The sequence below is a fragment of the Microcaecilia unicolor genome, chromosome 10, assembly GCF_901765095.1.
Source record: "Microcaecilia unicolor chromosome 10, aMicUni1.1, whole genome shotgun sequence".
In the NCBI taxonomy this organism is placed as follows: Eukaryota; Metazoa; Chordata; class Amphibia; order Gymnophiona; family Siphonopidae; genus Microcaecilia; species Microcaecilia unicolor.
This window is the reverse complement of record NC_044040.1, coordinates 197,443,553-197,449,552: the sequence shown is the minus strand read 5'-3', so window position 1 is coordinate 197,449,552 and position 6,000 is coordinate 197,443,553.

Genomic DNA, 6,000 nt, shown 5'->3' with positions numbered 1-6,000 from the left:
GCCCCACCACCGCATGATTGGTACTTTGGTTGGCGGAGGTCCCCAGCCCCTGCCAGCTGAAGCGCCTGTCTCACACTGGTCTTGCATTGCCTGCCTGCCGTGCCGGCTCGTTTTAATCAAACTGACTTCAATGGACCCCCACCAGGCAAACCAGGAGCCCCAGAGCCAATTTGGGGGGCCCAGGCCCCCATAGCTACGCCACCATCATATACAATAATGGGAAAATCAGCGTGTGGCCATTAATGCTGGAAATAGAAAAATCGGCATGCTACGCCTGTGGTAAACAAGGCCTTAGTGAACGGGAATGATCGGTCGCTGAGGCCACCTTTTACTGGAGCTTAGTAAAAGGACCCCTTAGGCCCCTAAGTCTGCCTGAAATTCCAGCTTCCTCTAGGCACCCTAAGGGACCCAGCTGGATCAGGTGCTTAGCTTTGTTTAGAAACCAGTCTCTTGTAGTTCTATAGGGGGAGGGGCACCAGCGTTTGGACAAGAGCATTAACATTTGCACACTACGAAAACAACCAGATTTTTTTATTTGGCACAACACTTGGAATGACCTCCCCCTTATATCAGAGCCAAACGTTTGTTACCAAAATTTAAATCCTTACTGTCTTAATTGGAGTTTTTTTTCTGTTCGGATTCTATTTGGAATTATTATTGTAAACTGCTTGGACCTTTTATTAGCTAAAGCAGTATACCAAATTTTAGAATGAGCATAAAGACACATAAATGACCGGACTGCTGGCATATACGTGTTGTTCTATAACATGGCGCCCAAATGCCACGACCCAGCCTGGTTTTCAGGATCTCATAAGAACAACCATACTGGGTCAGAGCAATGGTCTATCTATCCCAGTATTCTGCTTTCAACAGTAGCCAATCCAGGTCACAAGTACCTGTCAGAAACCTAATTAGTAGCAACATTCCATGTAGAACCCCGAAGAGTAGCAAGATTCCATTCAGAATCTCAAATAGTAGCAGCATTCCATGCTACCAATCCCAGGGCGAAAAGTAGCTTCCCCATGTCTGTCTCAATAGCAGACTATGGACTTTATTTATTTATTTATTGCACTTGTATCCCACACTTCCCCACCTATTTGCAGGCTCAATGTGGCTTACAAAGTCCTGTTATGGCATCGCCACTCCAGGGTAGAAGATACAATTGGTGGTACAAAAGATCAAGGATGACAAAAAAGAACTAAGCAAACAGTTATAGAAAGAAGACTTTCAGAATAAGGGTGGAGTGTTGAAGTGTTATGATTAAGCTATGGATTCTCGTGGTAGGCCTTGTTGAAGAAATAGGTTTTCTGAGATTTGCGAAAGTTAGTTATTTCGCTAATTGTTTTCAAGTTAGTTGGTAGTGCATTCCACAACTGCGTGCTCATGTAGGAAAAGCTGGTCGCATGTGTTAGTCTGTATTTTAATCCTTTACAGCTGGGGAAGTGTAGATTAAGAAATGTGCGGGCAGATCTTTTAGCATTTCTGGGAGGCAGGTCCACAAGGTTTATCATGTAGGTTGGGGCATCTCCGTAAATGATTTTATGAACAATCGTGCAGATCTTGAATGGGATACATTCTTTAAGTGGGAGCCAGCGTAATTTCTCTCTTTTGGGTTTAGCACTTTCGTATTTTGTTTTTCCAAATATGAGTCTGGCTGCGGTATTCTGGGCTGTTTGAAGTTTCTTGACAGTTTGTTCTTTGCATCTAGCATAGAGTGCATTGCAATAGTCCAGGTGGCTTAGTACCTTTGACTGTACCAGGTTGCGAAAAACCTGGAACATCTTCTTAGTTGTATTCATCACGTGATTTTCGAGTGTGAGATTTCGATCAATAGTAACTCCAAGAATTTTCAGAGTGTTTGAGACGGGAAGGGAGAAGTTTGGTATGGTTATGGTGGTGAACTTATCTGTATTATGTTGTGAGGTGAGTATGAGGCATTGTGTTTTTTCTGCGTTAAGTTTTAGCTGAAATGCGTCCGCCCAGGAGTGCATGATTTGGAAGCTTTGGTTGATATCGTTGGTGATTTCCTTTAGATCATGTTTGAATGGGATGTAGACTTAGGAACTTGTCCAAACCTTTTTAAACCCAGACATGCTAACTGCTGTTACCACATCCTCCAGCGACGAGTTCTAGAGCTTAACTAGTCATTTGTTTTACAAGTATTTCCATGTAATTTAATTGTGTCCCCTTGCCTTTTTACTTTTTGAAAGAGTAAAACATTGATTCACTTCTACTCGTTCTACACCAATTAGGATTTTGTAGACCTCAATCATATCTCCCATCAGCCGTCTGTTTTCCAAGCTGAAGAGCCCTAACCTCTTTAGCCTTTCCTCATATGAGAAGAATTCCATCCCCTTTATCATTTTGGTTGCTCTTCTTTGAACCTTTTCTAATTCTGCTGTACCTTCTTTGAGATATAGCAACCGGGATTGAATGCAAAGAGATTTATTTGCATTCACTACTTCCATTGCATGCAAAAACATCTCATACATACTCATTGCGGATATCCTAAAAACCAGGCTGGGATCTGGACCTCGAGGACTGGATTTGAAGACCCCTGCTATAACCCCATGGTGTTTTATTCAGAAACTAAATCTTTGACCTCTAGTAAGGCAATGTTGGGCCATCAGGTCATCCACAGAAAACAACTGACTCATCATATTACGAAGATCAAAGGAAGTTTTTATTGAGTCCACTGGAATTACTTTAAATTCTGGGAATTCGTGCCCTCCTGGTCAGGGGGGGTGGCTCAAAACAATCTGTAGCCTGAACTGTGTGATGAACTGGCACTCCCTTCCCCCAGGTCCCCAGAATGGAGGGGCATCTTCAGAACTCCAGCCAGTGAGCAGGGAATCCCCTCACTCAGAATTCCAGTCAAGGTGGTAGCCCCTGGGATAACAAAAGCAATATACTCCTAGGCTCTATAATTTAAAAAAAATGCAATGCTGTTTATATACAGCAACAATTACAGCAGTTTATACAAACGTAATATTGAAAATGCCCCTCTAAGTAGCTGATGCTGTCACCGAGAGTGTTAGAATTGCATTTATAAGGTTTTATGGTTCTGGGAGAGGAAATGTGGGTACCTGAACTAAACAAGTGAATGGACAAGTGTGTGTGAGAAAATCAGTTTAAATCATGTGGTGGGTTTAGACAAGATAATTAATTGTGTATTTTATTTTCTGGGAAAACAAGAGAGTGAGGCAGCAAAGAACAAGGATTCCCATAGTGTTGTGCAAAACCCAATAGCCTAATGTAGTCGAGACTCAACATGGCTGTGTTTCGGCGTATGTGCCTGCGTCAGGAGTCACAATACTTTACAAAAGAATAGATACAACATACTGTATAAAAATGATACAATATGAATAATAAACAAGATGCATATTAAAAAATTGATGCCAATATAATCACATGTATATAAAAAAAGGTTGTCAAATTAATGAAGTATAAAATAAACACTATATGTGTGCATAATTAAAATTAAATAGAGATATCAAATATCACTAAAAAGTATGAACAGTGTGATAAACACAGTGCCTGCCCTTACAGGAGGAGGCCGCCAGGTGGCGCTCTCCCCATTGAAAACCTAAAAATGCCCATTCTGGCCACTAGAGGGAGCTTTAGAGTATAGTCCATGGTAGTGACCAGAAGGAACAGCTAGGGGGTGCTCCTGGTATAGGACTTGTACTGCCCTGGGAGGCCACCAGGGGGACTCTGAGTGGAAGCTGGAAAGGTGGAGAGAGTTCTGGGTGCGGACCTTTCTGGAAGCAGGGGGAGAGGCCTAAAGAGAGGTGGGAATGGATTATTGGGCACCCTATAAAAAGCACCCTCTAAGCCAAGGGAGGGGAGAGAAGATGGGGGAACCTGCAACACCCAGAGCCTGAGGATTACTAACAAGGAGACCAAAGAGAAAGAGGCCTGCTGAAGTAGAGCTCCAGAGGAGAGTCAGGCGAGGGTTCCCTCCAAGCCCTGAGAGGTACTTACCTGATGGGGACCAGGTACTGGGTACTAGGGGGATGACCAATTGCTACTGAACTGTTTAAAAGAACAAACAGCCGTGGGGTGGAGGATAGGACTGTACAGTCAATGTGAGTGAAGAAAGTCCTATCCAGGGGTGGTGGCTGTTTTACACTGAGACCCAGGTCTCCCACAGTAGATGGGCTCAGTGAGAGAATTTGTACTAGATGACTAACGGCTGGAAAGAAGTGAGTTCCACAAGACTGCCGTATAGTTCAATAAATTGAATTTGCATTTTGATGACTGTCTCATTTGCATGTATGTGAAGGCTGGAGAATCCTAGTTGAAGTTCCAGGAGAGTGCGAGGGGTCACAGCCCGTGGATCAGAGGGGTGACCTGGGCACACTGAACGGGACAGGGGAGGATTCCCAGCCGAAGGAAGACATGCCTGAGCAGTCACCCTGAATAAGGCAGGAGCCCCAGATATAGAGGTGGGTGCTTGCAAGTGACTAGGAGAAGACCAGCCAAAATCCTGCTCAGGAGCCCCGGGCCGATGAGGCTGGTGGAGAGCCGGAAGGGCACATGGCTCTACAGATTGCCCTGAAGCCAAGTACCAGGGAGCCTGAAGAGAGCCTAGTGGAAGAATATGCTGAGGTGGGGAAGATAAAGGAACCCCTTTGTGTTTTGAACTGTTTGTTTCGGTGCTGTTTTTGCTGCAGTTACTAGGGATTTACCACAAAGTGAACTGCTTTGATTGGAAGTCTGTGGTTGAGCAGTTTGCCTGGCCAATTGCAATATATAGCTTGGCTTGGGGGACAAGGGAACTCTGAGGAGACTAGTAAGTGAGACCCCGGCCAGCAGAGGGCTGCATTTCTGAATCACCCAGCGGCCGGGAGCGTTACAACAGATGGTACAATAAATACAGTATTGGCCGTGTCGAGTCTCTACTGCATTTGAGGAAAGACTAAAAAGCTTTGCAGAACACCGTGAGAATCCTTGTTCTTTGTTGCCTCACTCAGGGCCCTTTTTACCAAGCTGCGGCAAAAGGGGGCCTGCGCTGGGGTCAGCGTGTGTTTTTCATGCGCACTGAGGCCCCCTTGTACCACAGCAGGTAAAAGGGAAATCTCTCTTTCCTGAGGTGGCGGTAAAGGGCTCCCGCGCTAACCCGGCTGTAACCGATTACAGCCGGGTACACTCCGGCGCTACAAAAATAAATATCTTTTTGCAGCACAGACTATGATGGCACGCTAGGGGTGGGAATTATTGCCAGGCTTTTTTATTGGACATAATACATTTCTTGATTAGCTTTCGAAGGTTGCCCTTCTTCGTCAGATCGGAAATAAGCAAATGTGTTAGTTGATAGTATATATAAGTGAAGCTTCAAAGCATTTCAATGACAGTCTTTAAGAGCGGACTAACAGGGCTACCACACCTCTCTATTTAAGTGCTGGAAATCCTCCTTCATGCCAGTAACAATTGATGAATCTTATTGCAGTAACAGTAAGATGCTTGAGCAACTGCCTGGGCAAGTGATGGAAGGACTTGGCTGATGGTAGGAGTCTGAACAGCAGACAAGACTCTTTGTTGCCACATCAAATACAGAAATGATGCTTCATTTAAATCCAGACAGCTCTGCAGTTTCTTTTTTAAAATCATTTAATTTAGTTGCCAGTTGTCTAGGATGTGTTAAGTTTTTACATATTGATACTAGCATTTTATAGATGCTGTTCCATCTAGCTGGAACAACCTTTTTAAGGCCAGTCTCAAGCTGAAAGGGACGTCCCGTGGGCTCTGTACCTGCTCATGTCCTGTCCCCATGTCATTCGCTAATTTGTACTGGCTTAATTTTATATATCGCTTTGTACAAGGTGTTAAAATGGTTTACAAAGTTCAGTGAAAACAAATTCAATCTAACATAATGTAACCTACCATCCAAAAAGACAATCAAAGCAGTACAAATTATTAATTAAAACATTTCTTGAATAGGTGGTTTTTGCATGCCAGAAAGGTAAACACAATGTCCTCCTCCAGCTCTCCTTCAAA